Source organism: Heterocephalus glaber, unplaced genomic scaffold (genome assembly GCF_053883595.1).
Source record: "Heterocephalus glaber isolate CG9 unplaced genomic scaffold, H.glaber_assembly_v1.0 deba00001497, whole genome shotgun sequence".
NCBI lineage: Eukaryota > Metazoa > Chordata > Mammalia > Rodentia > Bathyergidae > Heterocephalus > Heterocephalus glaber.
Genome location: NW_028258320.1, coordinates 9,142,255 through 9,160,635, shown reverse-complemented (window position 1 = coordinate 9,160,635; position 18,381 = coordinate 9,142,255). Strand labels below are relative to the sequence as shown.

The 18,381-nt window shown below is 37.3% G+C and overlaps 1 pseudogene; it reads right to left on the bottom strand.

The window, feature by feature from the left end:
* Window positions 1–14,755: 14,755 nt before the first annotated feature.
* On the bottom strand, window positions 14,756–14,853 carry LOC147825546 (U2 spliceosomal RNA; annotated as a pseudogene).
* Between the last annotated feature and the right edge of the window lie 3,528 nt (window positions 14,854–18,381).

Sequence of the window (18,381 nt, the reverse complement as noted above, 5' to 3'; positions counted from 1 at the left end):
GAGTTGAGAGGGTGAAGGGTGAACAGGTAATGGGGAAAAATAAGAACCAAGATACATCATGTACAGGTACAAGCACCCAATGATAAATGTAAATGTATTGTATACTTAAAATGTACCAATAAAAGAATTTAAGGAAAAACCAAACAAACAAACTATTATTTGACTGTTTTTCTCATGTTGGCTTGAAATGTACCTCTTATCACAAGTAGCTGGAGTGCAAGAGAAAGGCAGATACCTGAGTCAAAGATCATTACCATAAACTATATCTTAGAGGACATATACACCCAGAAGGGATGAAGGATATTTAGTACACCATGAAATAACAATGAATATCAGTTACATGAAACCCCTTGTCATTTAATTTTGTTTTGTACCAAGAACAATTTAAATAAAACCTTGTTTTCCCACAGAAAACTTAGACCATGGCCAATGTATACATATCACAATAATATGTTTAGCAATGTATTTTCCATAAGGCTATGGAAATTATTGGGGTCCCCTCTGTGAGCAAAGGCTTCAATGAATTATTTCCCAGGCAGCTGCTCCTTTATTTACCAAGGGTAGTCCTGTCCAGTAGTTTTCCTAAGCCCAAGAGTCTTTAGTATTATCTTAACAAATTTTTGGATGACCTGTGAGAGCCAGATCATAACAATTAACACATTATTTTTGACCAATGAAAGATTCCTGAGTTATAATATATAGACAATATGTACTGTATTTGTAAAACTAGTCGATGTTATTTGGATAATCTGTCAACCTGGGAGAAGCATGTCTTTAGTGACATTTATCTAGCATTACAGGCAAACATCTTAAAAAATCCAAAATGCAAAAAGAAAAAAGCTCAAACACAAGAGGTGTGTGTGTTGTAACAAATTGAACAGACAGACAAACACACACATAAGACAATTTGTTTATAAACCAGATTGCACTCAGATGTATTTGGCCAAGTTGAATTATAATAACTTTTATAATTTTTAAGTTTATAATTATAAAAAAGACTAGTCAGAACTTTGTAAATCAATTAACAGATTTCTTATAATAAGAATCAAAAGGAATAAAAATCTTCTACACCTGTGAAAGCAAAGACCATTTTTAGATGGGCCCTATGCTGATAGTTTATCTGACTGGAATATCCAGATATATAGGCTTCTCATGGTTGCTTTTAGCCACATATAACTGTTCCCTCTAAAGGGACAGACTGTTACAAGTAATTTTAACTATCTCCAGTGGGGGTCTGCTCAGGCCAGGTTTGCATGTAGAAGAGACTAGGTGACACTCTTTGGAGCTAAGTATGAATTTCAAACAGTGAGGGAAGAAGAAGGCCTGTCAAGGCTCCAACCTGCTGTGCTGCAGATGTCTACCTATGACAGTTTTTCCCATTTTGAAAAGAAACAAAGGGAAAGAAGGTATCCCTGTCTACCTCTCTTGTTCTGTGCCCAATCTAAGGTGCCCCTTACACTATCTCATCCAGTGCCAGTGGCGGCAGACTAGAGGTGCAAGGAAGTGGCCCGAGCTGAGTTAGCTGTCCTTACCATTCTCTAATTTTGCCTGAGGGCTGAAAGACAGATAAATCTGAACTAAAACTTTTACATTTATCTTTTGAGAGTTTCAGGATTAAACCTAAATCAGTTTTCTATATGGCCCAGTGATAAATGAAGGTCAGCCCTACTTCCAGGGAGGGGAAACACCATTCTGGAAGCTTTGTCTTGAAATTCAGCCCCCACAGAAAAGGGAAGTACCTTGAATCAAACTGCATTATTTTTCAGAAGCACAACAGTGGAGATGGGACAGAAGAGTGCCTTTAAGTATGGCACAAGAACTACATCTTAACCATCTCAGGTCTAGAAGGACAACTAAGATCAGGAGCTTTTCCAGAGTGGATCTGTGATCCTTAGCAAAACATGCCTCCAGAGACAAAAGCTATGATTGACTCCCACTGCATTGCCAAGCAGAAAAATCAAACCAATAAGCAAAGAACCCAAATGGCTGCTTTTTGCCTCTTGAAAGAGAATGAAAGTGTTCTAACTATATTGTTTAGGCTTTACCCTTTTAATGAGTTACTCTGAGTCTATAATATCTAATTTATGATTGACATACACTACAGGCTGTTGAGCAGCTCCCTGATGTTGTAGAAACACTCCCAAAGCCATGTCTCACCTTTTATTAACATACAAACTGAAACGGTGTCCTGAAGTTAGGGACTTAGAAGTGCTTGTTTGAATTTCTAGAGTTCGGTCTGGGAATGAGGTCCCCAGGTGTCTGTCTCTTGGGTTTCTCTATAAGCTAATAAAGGGGTCACGCTATCTCACTATATCCTGCTATCTGAAAGCCACAAAAGCCTGTAATTTCCAGGAATCTCCTTAGCTATTTTAGAGTCTTGCTCTGTGGAAAGGAAAGAATTGGTTTAATTCTTTCTTCCCCCAGTCTTTGGGTTCCCTTAGATATAATAAGGCCTAAATATTTTACCTTAAGGCCGCAAAATTGTGCCTTAGATCTAGAAATATTATATCCCCTATCTGTTAGAAAATTTAGCAGAGCAGATGTCTTGGCTAGAAAGGTCTTCTGAGGGGGCACATAATAGCATACTGTCTACATATTGCAACACTGTGACTTGGGAAAAACTATAGTATTTCCTTTTATCAAATCAGGATGTAGGGATGTCCTATTTTTCCTGATAAATAGTTGACAATTTAAAATAATTGAAGGACTCAGTTCTCATGTTTCTTAGACCTTTACGAACGCATGCCTGAAAATGCCTTCTATTTAATCTCCTATCTGATTGGCAGGCCAGTGGGGGTCTTGTATAGGAACTGTTTGTGTTCTAGTAGAAACCAGTTGTTCCTCTGGCTGCCTGTCTTTTTGAGCTTCCAAAGTTGAAATATCTGTCTCTCTATATAGTAGCAGCTTGTAATACTACTTGTCTCTCATTAGAAATTAATGTTTGATTTAAGAGCAACATTACATCTTTTTAACCTACTCCATAGGTCTGAGGAAGTCCTCTAAAGACTTCAATGTATACATCAGGGTCATCTGAAAACTTTTAAGTGTCATTTGATCTGTCTAAGATTACTGAGAGAAAAAGATACATGGACACAGGCAGTCCCATATTTGTCATTTACTTCCTGCAAGGGATATTGTCTTTGAGAAACCTCAACAACTTAGCTAAGGATGGATATAGCCTCATGGAGATTAATTATAGCTGGCCTAGAAATTCCACCCTCAGCACCTCATGGTTAGGATGAACAGTAGCCTTAGGCTTAAAGGTACTGAATGCCTTAAGGGTGGGGTGTCTCTCATTTTTTCTATGTCCACATTTATATTTGAACACAAGCAAGAATTACTTCTTAATGTAAAGAAAATCTCAGTATAAGATTATTTTGACCATTTTCTCCCTTTTATAGTATAATTCTAATCAGGAGATAGCATCATAGTACTTCACTCAGTGTACTTGGCTTAAGGAGGTAGGCACACCACACGCAGGTGTAGAGAAATACTAAATTGCTCCTTAATATATTCCAAAGGAGTAAGAGGTTCAGATATAGAGTCTTAATTTGAAACAAGAGAAACAAATATGGCATCTCATAAGTCTCTGCTTGATTCCTGTGCTCCCTAGGGCGACCCCAGGGGATCCCCCAAGGTTTATACCACTCCAGGGTAGGTAGCTACCATCTGGAGAGAGAACCAGAAAATAAAACTGGATTGGACTATCTACCCTTTCCCAGTGTGAGATCTTATCTTCCTTGGGTAACTCATATCCTTACTCCAGTAGGTACTCTTAAAGCGCAAGTTACAATTGACTTCAGTCATAACAATAATGTTTAGAGAAGGACGTATTACTAGCAAACCAAGAGATTTAAACCACTGCTATCTAGTTTCTTGAAAGAGAGAGAGGAAGCAGTCAAATTAGGGCACTTTTCCTGCAAAAGAGATCACCTCCAGAGATGGTAAGTCAGAGATTCTGCCCTGGGCCCTAGGGCAGAGAAAACTCTGAGAAATTTCTATTGTCTGTCCAGTCATTTAGGCAACTTTTACTAGCAGCAATACAAGGTTACTCATTTAAGGTCCATTTTAAATTCACAGAGTATTTGAAACTCACAGATCTTTCTAGCAGCCACTATCTACATAGTAAAGGCACTCTTATTGATGTCCTATGCATGCATGAATGAAGAGAAAGGCTAGCTAAGATAGTCCCATATTCTAGTCAATGAGTAAAAACACAAATGCAAGTTACTGATTACTATTTTCCCTAGTGTAAGACAAAACAGTTGTTTCGAGTCGCTTTAGTCTGACTTTCTGGAAGGAGGAGTGGTCTGACTACAAGGGATTTTCAAATGAACTCCCAACAAGTTGGGGAAAAGTTTAAGTGGAGTTTTAAACTCACTAGCTGAGAGAAAAAGCCCAAGCTGAGATAAAGCTCAAGCTGGTTAAACATCCCTCAAAAGTACCATACAGCATTTTATAAGTCCACAGTCAATGTTTCAAAGTCCTTAACCTGTCAGAAAAGGCATTTTTTCCCCTACACACATAAATGATGAAGACCATCTGAGAGGGGGTTCAGGTATTTTTACTCTATCAAAGATTTGTTTTGTACATTTGTGTAGAGGTCTTACTAGTATTAGAGAAAGCAGTCCAGACCTGTAGCTCAACTCTTAACGGAGGCTTAAAAAAGGGCTCTGCCCTAAAGGAAAACAGCTTCCAACCCAGATTGATGTACCCTGCAAAACTATCTTTCAAAATTGATGGAGAAATAAGATGCTTTCATGATAAAGAGCACCTCAGAAACTTCATGAATACCAAACTGGCACTCCAAAAAATTTTAGACAATACCCTAGGAAAAGACAATGAAGATCACAACCCCAGGAAACCCAGCAGAATGAATCCATTGGTCGTGACAAATTAAACGCAAAGGGAGAGAATCCAACAAAAAGAAAAAGTCATGACAAGGCTTTTAAAACTTTTAACTTCATCTCCCTAATGAGTGTATAATTCAATCTTGTTATTGTACTGATTAGTATTTTTCTGATTCTAGTGTTGCACACCTTTCCTTGTGCTATACTGGCTATTTATCATCTTCTTATGTCTACTTTTTCATTGGGTTGTCTATTAATGAGTTGTAAGAGTTCTTTATATATTCTGCTCATAGGTTATATGCATTGTAAATATGGTCTGTTTAAGGACTACTTTTCATTTTAATGATGTCATTTAAAGTTCTAAATTTTGATGGAATCTCATTTATCAATTTTTTTCTTTTATAAATCATGTTTTTTGTATCCTAGGTAGTTCTTGCCTACCCTGAATTCATAAATATTTTCCCTTATAATTTCTTCTTAAAGTTTTATACTTTTAGGCTTTCTTATTTAGCTTCATAGATCCCTTCAAGTTATTTTCATGTGTGGAACAAAAGGGTTGAGGTTAATATTTTATATATGGATACCAGGTGTTCTAATGCCATTTGCTGAAGACACTATCTCTTCCTCGGCTCTTGAATTGAGTTTATATGCTATAAAATGCTAATGTTAAATAATCTTTCAAAACTCAGTGGACCATATATGTGTGGTTCTATTTCTAGATTCTCTGTTTTATTCAAATGATCTATATGTCTTTCCTTACACCAACACTGCCTTGATTACTGTAGCTTTAGAAGAAATCTTAAAATTGGGTGCCAAACGTCTTCCAACACTGTTTTTGTTTTTGTTTTTTGGCTTTTCTGGGTCCTTTGTACTCCTACCTAACTTTTAAATTTCAATATCCAGTTCTTCCTTTATAGCAAGTATACACAGACCTGAAGTTTTATATATACCTCGTGTTTTCTAATCCTGCTAAATTCAAGTACAAGTTCTAGGGGCTCATAGAGATCTCTTAGTATTTTCTCTGTAGATGATCATTTCATCTACATATAAAGATTTTGCTTCTGCCGTGCCAATCCTATCCTAGTTGTGTCATTTTATTGCCAGACTATTTTGGTTTAGACCTATGTTTCAAAGTCTAATGGACAGATGAACAGTAGGCATATATGGCCTTGTTCTCCACTTTAGGGAGAAAGCATTGTATCATCTCCACGCATAGAAGGAATTTTTGTTGGAAGTATGGAGTACATGTCTTTGATCTGTTCAGAAGGTTCTGTTCTACTTCTAGTCTCCTGAGAGCTTTTACCATGAACAGCTATAGAATTTAGTCCAATACTCTTTCTCCAACTAGTGACAGGATCATATGGCTTTCTCCTTTCCTCTGTTAAAATGATGACTTTTGGGGGTGGATCTTCCAATGCTCAACCAACACTACCATTCCTATAACAAAACCACTTTCTACATACTGCCAGATCTGACTTCTAAGAGTTTGTTTTCTTAAACAAATTTCTATCTATGTTCATACTTTTTTCTTCTATTATCTTTATCCAGTTTTAGGATTAGCACAATGTTGATTTCCTAAAATGAAGGGAGAAGTGTTCCTTTTTTTTTTCTGCTTTAAATGTTTCATATAATTTATCAGTCAAAATGTTTATGAGCCTGCTGTTGTCATATAGGTAGGTTTTCAAGCTAGGAATATACTTTCTTTAATAGGTGCTATTCAAATTTTATATTTCCTCCAGAGTTAGTTTCATTAATTTGTCTTCTAAGTTACTTCTCAGAAGTTGTCAAATTTATTTCAAAAAAGATTTTTGTAATATACCTTCTGTATTCTTTTAAATTCTGTAAAATCTGTGGTAATGTCTCCTAGATCTTAATATTGTAATTTAAAAAATGTATAACTGATATTGTGTAACAGGAAGAAAAGGTCTAAAAGAGCAGGGGAATTGGGAGGGGTAGGGGAAGGTAAAAAAGGGAAAGGAAAAAATATGAGAAGAGGAAAAAATGGATACAAGGTCTTTGCAAATATGGAAGGGTGGAGGGGGTGAAGGGGGGGCAAGGGAAGGGGAAAAAAATAAGAACCAAGAGACTCATGTAATGCTACAAGATCCCAATGATGAATGTAACTGTATTGTATACCTAAAATGTACCAATAAAGTTAATGGGGGTGGGGAAGGGCTCTGACAGCATTGTTTCAGGTCACTCTGAGACAGAGGATATCTGGTGATCACTGAAAGAGTTCCCCTTCCACCTCACTGAGGAGTCCAGATAGGGACAAGATGTGGAGATTTTCTGCTGATTACCCAGATGGGCTGTTGAGAGCTAGTTTCTTCTGAGGGATCTTTGAGTATCCGTCAGAGAGTAGCCCTGGCCATGACCCTCAGTTTTCACCTCAGTTTCCGCTAGTTCCAGGCAATCAGAGATCTGTCACTGAAAGGAACCCAATTGCCTATCTGGTCAACATTCTACCCGCCATTGGTGTCAGTGGGAGTGGGGGTTCACCAGAGGGCAACTGGGGAAACCTGTCCTCTGCTTTGTGAGTGGCAGCTGCCCTAAAGGCAATAACTAGCTGGCAGAGTAACCACTGTTTGGCATTCTATAAGGGACAGATAAAAGTCTGAACTGTCTTTATTTGAGACAATTTCATAAGGGACCCATTTTACAACATTTTTAAGCAACTAAGTCCAAATGCAACACATACAAAACAAGAATAAAATGTAATTTTAACAAAAGACAATGCATAAGAAAAACAAGAAATTTGCAAACATTTAAAACACACAACTTAAAATTAAGACACTTGTGAAACAAAAGCCAAAACAAAGGCCAGAATTTATGAAACAGAAACCAGAATCTATGAAACAAATAGTCAGAGCCTATGAAATTAAGAGTAACAATCTATGAAGCAAGAAGACCAAAGTTAGAACCTATGGAACAAAAGCAAACTCTTACCTCCAACCAGTAATCTCAGTGGAAGACCTCCAAAATGATATAGGGGGAAGAGATGTAACTCCCAAACCTACTACATATCCAAAACATGAGTTTGTGTTCTCTAACATCGAAGAATGAACTCTAGGAACAATGGAGGTTAAGAGTAGGAAAAATTTATTGGGAGAAAGAAAGCTTCTACCTAAGAGAGACAGAAGAGAGACTGGAAAGTGGGTTGCCCCTAATAAGCTAATGTTGATACAGCATCTGTCATAAATGATGCCCTGTGGGACTGGGACCCTGACCTTTGAGGACAGAGAGTTGCATTCATATCAGTATCTTCTGGGAGAGCCAAGCCAAATCTCTAAAAGCACAGGAGAAATTGTAAAATGAGTCTTGCTGCTGTAGGATAGAATTGGGAAGCACAGGTTAAGGAACCTGCCATGTGACTCAAAGAAGCCTGATGTAAAGCAGCAGGAGATGTGGGAAAGAGCAAGTCCTTTCTCCTTGAGATGAGAAGGATTCCTGCAGTTCTCACTATCACCAGTCTAACTTGGAGTCAGAGGAAAAGAAAAGTAATAAGTTCAGATTTCCAGTCCTAGCCTGATAAATCTGATTAGAGATTGCTAAACTTGGAGCTGAGAGGCAGTATCTTAATAACTGCCACAGGTAGTCTTAGACTTTGACCAACTCTTTCTATAAATCAACAACAAAAAATTCACTAGAGTACAGAAAGGTCATTATTTTCCATTTGCATGCATAATTTTTGACTCTGGGTATTTCATTGTTCCATCTTGGCATGTCTGCTGTGAAATGAATTTCGGATTTGAAAGCAAAACTTTCTTTTTCTTTCCAGCCATCTCCTAACTGAAAGCTTTGAAATCACTGTTATCCTAATGTCCACTTCTAATTTAACTCAGTTTACTATTCTCTGTGAAAACATTGTGGAATGTTAACATTATTTATTCTCCCAAAGGTTTGAAATTACTCCCTGATGAAGTCAACTATTTCTGACCTTTGCTTTTGGGAGGGCTTCTAACTGCAGTTTCAATGTCATTAATATATGTAATATGTTACTTGTCATTCACATTTGTGCTACATATAAGGGTAAAACATAACTTATGGGCCGAGGATTTAGCTCAATGGTGCCACACCGGTCTCACAAGCGCACTGCTATAACCAAGCAGTACAGTCTGGATAGTTTAAATAGTGGAAATGCATTTTCTCATTGTTCTGGTGGCCAAAGTCCAAGGTATCAGGGAGTTGTTTTCCTTATTCTGAGTTGGAGACAGCTGTCCTCTCTGCATTTCCCAGTGGTCTTCCCTGGGTACAAGTCTGTATGATTACTTCTTTTTCCACTCTCTTTTTCTTGAAAGGATACCTTTTATATTGGTTCAAGGCCTACCCTTATCATCTCTTTTTGAATTACTTTTTGAAAGGCCCCATCTCCAAACACAATCCCATTATGAGGTACCAAGGGTTAGAATTTTACTACATGAATTTTGAGAGGATACAACACATCCATATTAAAGGCCAGTGAATTTAGGGTCCTAGAGGTCACGACTGGTGCTCTGTTGCCCTGAGTACAGCCTTGGATGTGAGTCCCAGTGACTGAGATGTGGTCTCCCTTGTTTGGTAGAACTTCAGAGCTTCTGAGCTGAGGTCCTCTAGGCTTAGAGATGGGTGGAACTGTAGGATGGGCTGGGGTGGGGCAAACTCTGAGCACAGTTCTAGGAATCTTCAGTTATTATGGCACAGCAAATCAGTGACCACACCTCAGAACACAGGATGGCCCATTCCACCCCACACCCAGACTCTGGCTGCTAATTTACAAGGGAGCAAGAGATTTAATAGTGGCAATGTGGACACAGATGTAAAATTCTATCAATTCAATGTCACATAAATATGTGGCTTGTTTTTTTTCCACTGAGTGTTTAATTCAGACGAAAGCAGCTACCTAGCTGCTTAATTTCAAAAGGACAGTTGCATCACAAATTCATAGAAAAGAGACCAAGGAAGATCTAGATAAATGGGTAATATGATAACTGATTTAAAGCTCTGAAAATATTTCCTTAAATATATATTCAAAATTTTACATTTTGCAGTTCAATTCATAACCAGTGGTATAATACTTCATTTTAAAAAACAGTGAAGAAACTAGTATGTTTAGGAACCAACAAATTCATGATTATCATTAATCATCTTTATGGTAGTTTATAGATGTTAACTTTCTAAAGGATGAATATTTTAGCAGCAATTCCACATTTGCTAGGCTTATTTTAAAACTCTTAAAGGCATTATTGACATCAAAGATTTTCTTTGAAATACCAACTCCCTGCCTCTGTGAGCTACTATTCCCTGATACACTCCAGGCAGAAGAGGTCTTCTGTATATGTCCTCTGCTATCCACATTTTACCCTGCTTCATTTACCTACTATTGCTATCTCTGATAAGAGGTTGGTTCCTGTGCTTATGTTTTTGTGTCTGATAACTTGATAATTGCTGTAGATGGAGCAGTTATATGAGCAAAAGGTCTTTTGTACCTGGTCATTTTTAAAAGCCCAAATCTACAGCTCAGTTTTAGCATCAGCTTTCCCAGTTCAGACGCTTTTGTATTCATAGCTGAAAATCATAAAATGGCTCTGCTTTTCCGAAAAAGAGATGTAAGATAAACTAGAGGTTTGGGGAAGATTTAATTAAAAGAAAATGTTAAGGAGACATTTTCAGCTTTGTAAAATGTAACATCCCAAGGACAGTTAGGTTTTAAATATAAAACCGTAACTCCAGATATCATCAGAGAATGTTGTAAATAGTAGAGATTGGGAAAACAATTTTCTTAATAAAGAAGAAAACAGGTCTGGAGACATTAATGACTTACCCAGTTATACCAGTTAATTCTAAAACTTAGTTTAATGCAGGTTTCATAGCTCTCAAATCACTGATGCTAGTATTTTGCTATCTTAATCTACTGTGCTTTTATAATGCTTTACAATTTGTGAAAGAATTTTCATGCTTACCATCAAATTGCCTTATTTCATAATCAAAATGACCTCTAAATAGGTGGAGAGAATATTTTAATCACTGAATTCTACTTACAAATAAAGAAATGGAGACTGAGGGACATAAAGTGATTTGAAATAAATTGTATAGAATGTAAAATATTCAAGATCAGACCTCTGCCATCTTACGTCTAAAGAGCTTGGAATGTTCCCCCTGCCAGTTCAGCATCAGGAGTGATTTGCTGATTAAACCCTTGTTATGGCTCCTTCCTATCAAGCACATCAGTTGTCATCTTCAACCATAATAGTTTTCCAGTTCCTTTGCAATGATTCCAGGAGAAATGCCATTACTGTATCACAGATGTGCGAAGAACAGGCCGCCCAGTCAAAGGGGAGAAGACAACCTTGTATTCGGAGTCACTGAGATTTGATTTAAGGTAATTTTAGATACAGTGTCCTTTCATTGTTTTCTTTCTTTTTTCTTCCCTCTCCTGCCAGGAAGACAACAACAGAATAAGATTTGTTTTATTTTACTTCACCTTTTCTAGTAACCAATAAAGTTAATAGAAATAGAACTCAGCTTGTCCATAAAATTTAACTCAAAGTAAAATTGCTTTTCTTTTAAAAATTTTCATGCCATTGTCTACTCAAGGAAAACCACTTAATCAATGTATATTTGTAGGCAATAGGCCATGTCCTGGGCATGCTACTCTGAGCACAGCAGTCTTTGTCTACAGCAACTTGTGTTCTTTGTGTTGCACTTGTAGAACAAAGACAGGACATGTGTGAATCACTGGGACAAGGAGTATTTGGAAGACAACTTTAACGCACCAACCTACAGTGATTGAGTGAGCAACAGAACTTTAATGGAGTGTCAGGAGCTCTGTGGTCTGGCCCTGGCTATACCCTGAGCTCCTTAGGAGGATGAAGATGTGTTCTTACCAGGACTTCTTTAATATCTTGACTTCTTATGTTTTTTATTAAAATAGTCTGGGAAGTCCTTTCTGTTTCTAAGGCCTTACATTTTTCTGTTTGGTCTTGTTACTTGGTGCTTGCTGACTCTAAATGTTTGTGGGTTGTATTTTTTTTTTTTTTGATATTGGTTCAATTTGGAAACACTTGCAGTTAATTAAAAATAGTTTATTTCATTTGGATGAAAATATTAGGATGTCATTTGGACAGATTAAAATACATGTGAATTCTCTCATGTAGTATGATGTTTTTGAGGTCTTCTACACTGTAACACATATTAATGTTGGTTTTTGTGGATGAGGGATATTCCATTACAGGGACATATCACATTTTCTTTGTTTATTCATGCATTAATGTACACTTTAGCTCTTCTCACCACATGAGTATTGTAAATTGTGCTGCTATAAGCATTAGTGTACTAGTATTTATTTGAATGTATTTCATTTATATAAATTCACTTATATGAATAGGTGTTTTTAGAGAAAGAAGACAAACTAGTGCCAGGTGTGGTGGCAGAGACTGTAATCCTAGCACTTTGAAAAGCTGAGGTAGGAATATCACAAGTTCAAGCCCAGCCTGGGCAACTTAGGAAGATCCTGTCTGAAAAGAAAACAAAGGCAAAGAAAAAAAAGAAAAGGAAAGCAAAAGGCCTGAGAATGTAGCTTAATTCCTAGTATCTCAAAAAAAAAAAAAAAAATCAACAGAAAGCACACTAGTGATTGCCAGGCGCTGGTAGGGAATGGAGAATGATTAGTAAGTGTTTAATGAGGTTTCTGAGATTTCCCTTTAAGGTGATCAAAATGCCTTGAACTGCACAGAGGTGATGGCTGTACATTGGGAATTCCACTGAATTGCTCATTTTTAAATGGTTGCTTGTCTATCGTATGCTATGTGAATTGCATCCTAATCTAAAAGAAAAATTTCTGGACAGCTAGTTAAGAATTTGTTCAACTGAAAAGATATATGAAGTAATAAATTACAAGGTTCTTAATGATACTTCATTCAGAATATTCTTAAAACAAATTCATGTATAAATATACTCTCTCAAGAGGCAGTAGGCCTGATACTATCCATTTAGTTTTAGTTTGTATCATTGCTGTACAGTTGTCATAGTAAAGTGAATTGGAAATATTTTTTGCTATACAGTCATGCAATTAAATTTAAAATTAAGCCTGGGGTGGTTGCTTGTGCCTGTAATCTCAGCACTCTGGGACACTGAGGCAAAAAGATAGTGAGATAGAAGACAGTCTAGGCTACACAGCAAGTTCAAGGTCAGCTTGGAGCATAGTAAAAGTTAAGGTATAAAAACCATGCTAATAATTCTATTCTGTAATACATCTTAATAGTTTGTTCCTCATTTGCAATTAAAAGAAGCAGGTATTTGCTTGACTGTATCTCATCAAACATCCAACTTCACTCCAACCACTAAAACCTTGAAATGCATTCCTAAGTCCTCCGCTACACCAGAAGAAAGGAATGTGAAAAAATTTCCTACATATTGTGTGAAGGGGAAAAGAACAAATGAATATGTGACTAAAAGTGAATAAATAAAACAAATACATACACAACAGTTGTGAATGAGTGAAGGTAGAGAAAGAGTTTGGAGGTGTCATATATAGAACTCTTATCTTTTTTCTTATTATATATTAGTTCAAAGGTAGGACTTTTAATTAATGGAAGTGAGATGATAGCCTGTTTTTATGATAAAGTTCATATTAGAAACTGAGTTTGTGTGTGGTCATAGTATGTCTTTAGACACTCAGCCCAAGAACTTGCCAGAATAATGAACCAGATTTGGAATAATATAAAAAGTCCCAGGACTCAGCATATGAGGTATGAAAGTCATATACATATATAAATTTATATATGAAATATCTATGAAAATTACAGCAGGAGGAGACAGTTTGGCAGATCAAGCTGTTTCCTTTTCCTCCACCACTGACTGGCATAGAAAGGGCAAGGGAGTTCTGCTCCACACTGGAGTTTTCTGCACCCAAATATACCACCATTGTTCCATCAAGGATGGAGAGAGGGGTCACAGCAGCTGTGATCAAAGAGGGTGATCACAGGACTGTAACCGATCAAGGTCCTGACACACCAACACTGCCAAAATGAGGCAGGCGAGGGAGGAGGCTACTAGTTGTAAGAAAAAAGGTTTGTAACAAGTCAAGTCCTGGTTAGATATATCTTGAATTCCTATAAATCTTATTCAGCAACCTGTTCACTTCTTAAAGACTGATTGATGATAAAAGTGAACCCTGCTCCTGATGTAAATCCCAAATACTTTAAATATTTTAGTAGAAAATTTTTACTAGCTGAAGATATTTAAGATTCACAGATCAATTCTAAAGTAAAATTGGATAAACCTTCTGACTGATTAAAAAGGGATTAGGGATAGACAGAATATGATGAGGAGTAACATATTCTGTCATTCGCCCATCCGTTCATCTATCCATCTACCCATATGTCATCATAGAGCTAAAGAGCTAGGTAAGGAGCAGAAATGATCTGTGAATGATACCTGCTATGCATTCAGACTTACACTATTTTAAAAATTATAAGTTGTCAATATGTGTTTGCAGAGGTTAGTTGGATATATAGAGATGGAACTTTCACCTTAGTCTTTACTAATTACCTCTGTACCTCATGCCTTTCTTTTACAAATATTGTGTCTGGTAATCCATGTCTTTGGAGAAATTTTTTTTTTTTTTGGTACTGGGGATCGAACTTGAAACCTTGTGCTTGTGAGGCAGGCGGCGGCACTACTGAGCTAAATCCCTGGCCCAGGAGAAATCATTGTGAGCAACATCTTTTGCCTAAGTCTTTAATCTAACCATAATATAAAGTCAATTTTGTCAGGGGTAATTTCTAATTCTGTATATCCCTGTTCCATAGCAAAGGACTTTTGAGTGCTGTTGCTAAGGTAAGGCAGGATGACAGGAAGGATAAAAATGGAAGGGAGCAAGGGAGAGAGGGAGGGAGGGAGGGAAAACTTTACCTAGAAGTGAGCACGTAGATTAGTGATTTATTTAACATTGTTTTTTTTGAATACTTCATTTTCTAGTGTGCTTATGCTACACTTGATCTTAGCCAAAAGGCCGAGAAGTGATTCTAGTGTGCTTATGCTACAAAGTCAAAACTAACATATGCAGGGATAAGCTGCTGCTTCTGCTCTGAAATTGCCCATTGCTACCGTTTTCATCTTTCCTTCCCAGAAACATAGCACTAATGTGGTCATCAGTCCAGGCTGCTGGTTATGAAATGAGAAACCATACAGCCTCCTCAATCATTCATATCCCTGGGCAGGGAAGTGGGTCGGAGAGATAAAGAAATGCTTCCAAATACAGAAAGCTACTATTGTTCACAGGGGAGGAATGAGAAAATTCTTCGAGAAAATCCTTAAGTTAGGGGTTTTAAAAAATTGATCTCTGTCACAACTTTTTGCTGCTCTGGAAAATAAAAACCCAAAACATCAACAACAACAAAAAACCAAAAACCTTGAACCACATCAGAAGTTTCAGCCATGCCAGGAAGCAACAACCCATTTCCTTTGTATTCTCAGAAGTATGGCAGGTAGCAATGGAAAATAATGCCTTTTGTTTCTAATGCTTTTCATATGGTAAGAAATAGATAGATAGATAGAGAGAGAGAGAGAGAGAGAGAGATAATAGAGTCACTGAAGAACCGAAGAAGTAAAGGAAGAAGTTGGGCAGGCCTGTCGTTATTTTACCCATACACAATTTCTCAGCCATACGCAACATTTCACACTCTGCTTTGTGAGGTTGGGCTTAGTGCTTGGTAAACTGCAGTTCACAGGGTTTGTTTGTTAGCATTTTGTTTGGTTCTAAGAACAGGCTTTTGTGGGGGATGGGTGGCCAAAGCTGAGCAGAGACCAGCTTTCTGCCTTCCTGCTGTTCCTGGCTTCATTGCACCAAGGTCTGATCTCAGATTCCAAATTCTTTTTCTTTTTTTTTTTTTGGCATAAATTCTTTTATTTATTTCATTCTTTATTCTTTTATTCATTTTAGGTATACAACATGTTTATGTTTATCATTGGCTGTTTGTGCCTGTACATGATGTATCTTGGTTCTTATTTTTTCCCCATTACCTGTGCACACTTCCCCCCCTCCACCCTTCCCTATTTACAAAGACTTTGTTTCCATTTTTTCCTTTTCTCATGATTTTTACTTTCCCTTCTTACCTTTCCCCTTCCCCTCCCTCTTCCCCTACCCCTTTGGACCTTTTCTTCCTATTTCAAATTATCAATTATTCATTTTCATCCTTTTAATTCTTATTTACACTTTCAGTTTCTCACACTAGAGAAACTATTCGGTATTTACACGTGTGTCCTATTTATTTCACTTAAGAGTATGGCCTCAATGTGCATCCATTTAGCTATAAATGACTCTAGTTTCTCATTCTTTATGCCTGAGTAGTATTCCATTTTATAAAAAAACCACACCTTCTTTATCTAGTTTCCAGTTGATGGGCACTTCGGCTGTTTTCAACCTTTAGCTATTGCGAACTGTGCTGCTATAAACATGGGTGCACATATATCACTGTGGCATGATTCTTTTAATTCTTTTGGCAAGATACCCATCAGGGGAATAGCTGCGTCAAATGGGACCTCTAGCCCTAGTTCTTTGAGGTATCTCCATACTGACTTCCACAGTGGTTGCACCAGTCTGCCTTCCCACCAACAATGGAGAAGGGTTCCTTTCTCCCCACACCCCCACCAGCATTTGTTATTGGCTGGTTTGTTGACAGCAGCCATTCTTTCTGGGGTGAGATGGAATTTCAGTGTTGTTTTCATCTGCATCTCTCAAATGACCAGTGATAGGTTCCAAATTCTTTTACCATTTCTAGAATCAACCCTATCTTGTTCCTTCAGAGAAACTTACAAGCCTCTCCAACTGTGGGTGACCCAACTCTTGCCCTTTTGTTTTCCTACCTGAAGGAATTCAATGTTTTCTGCCAATTTCTTTTGAGTACCTTAGGGTTCACTTTCTGATCATTTATTACTGTTCACTTCCTCCAACAATAGGTTGGTCACATCCTGGATTGAAGCCACTCTCCTGAAATGTGTTGTGCCAGTTATGTTTCCCGAGTGTTCTCTCATGTGTTGGGGCTTTGGTTCTGTTTTAGTTCCTCTATTAATTCAGAGATCATAATATAATAATTAATACTTCCTACTATCAAGTTCACAACCTCATGTCTGAGCTACATTAAAGGCACATCTTTTCATTTTTGTGCTTCTTTTTTCTAGTCAGTTTCATTTCCCCCCATGCTGTATACCTGGCATTACATTGATTCTTGTGCTTTGGATATCTAACATTTCTGAAAACTCACTCCCATCCTTTTGAATTTTTCTTGTGCCATTGTTGTTGAAAGTATCTAACTTTTTAATTTTTACAGGGACTCATAGCTGAGTTTGCCTTGAGTTTAAGAGGACACTTTCACTTGAACTTTTCAACAATGCTGGAACTATTAAGACTTTGGTGATTCTTAGAGATGGACTAAAGGAATTTGCATAATGAAATAGACATGAGGCTTTTGGGGGACATGGATGGGATGCTACTGTTTAGATCTAAAGTATGCTACAAAAAGCTAATTTTCAGGGTTTGGTTACCAAGGGATGAAATAGAAAGATGTATTCTTGTTTGTAGCTTCACCTTTTGCTCTCTGCTTCTTTGCCACCACACAATGTGCCGTACCTTTCTGCCTTGGATCCAATCACCCATAGCTTGAATCCTCTGAAATGTGAACCCAAATAAACTTTTCTTCCATTACACTGTGGGAGTCAGGTATTTTGTACCAGTAATGGGAAGGTGACTAATACAATTAGTATGACTATACAGTGGTACCTCAGTTCACGAATTTAATATTTTCCATGATTCTGGTTGCAGAATTCATGCAACCAGAATTGTGGAATGAATTCTGTGTTCAGAGTCATGGAAAGAATTAAGTACCACTGTATTTTTGATATAAACAATTTTGATTAAACTACTGAAGCACTGCTAAAGAATCTGTTGTTGAAATTCATTTATGTTTCCCACTGAGAATTCATGTTAATCAACAATTAACCCATCAATTCCCCTTTCCATTTATCAAAATTAAAAGTAATTGACATTCATTCACCTAGAAATAATTTTAATATGTGGGAACATCTACTCAGAAGGCCCCACACTGTTGCAATATAATGTTTTTCCTTCAGAATTATTCTTTAAACCCTTTAGTTTTGGCTTGCCAGTTTAGTATGAAATGGTGGCACAATTGATTCACAGGCCCTTCTTGGTTAATGATGTCAGGGCAGACCCAAAGAGCTCAGGGAGAGTTTATTCTTAAGGTTTCTTTGAGAATATGATCTGTCATGACCTAACAGTTCTGCTCTGGTCCCACGGTCTTGTGAGCAAAGACTGTCATGCTTGAGTGTTATTTAATCTAAGAGAACTAATTGGAACTAAGTTGTCTATATAGTAAGTTGTCTGATCTCCAGTGCTAGACAAGTGAATAATCTCCATCATCAAGTCCTCTGCCAGGGCTTCCCAGATCTTCATAGAAAGAGCTCACCTGTCTGGAGCTCACCTTTATGTAATCTAAACTGAATAAAAAGCACTTTGTAACCACTTAATCAGGTA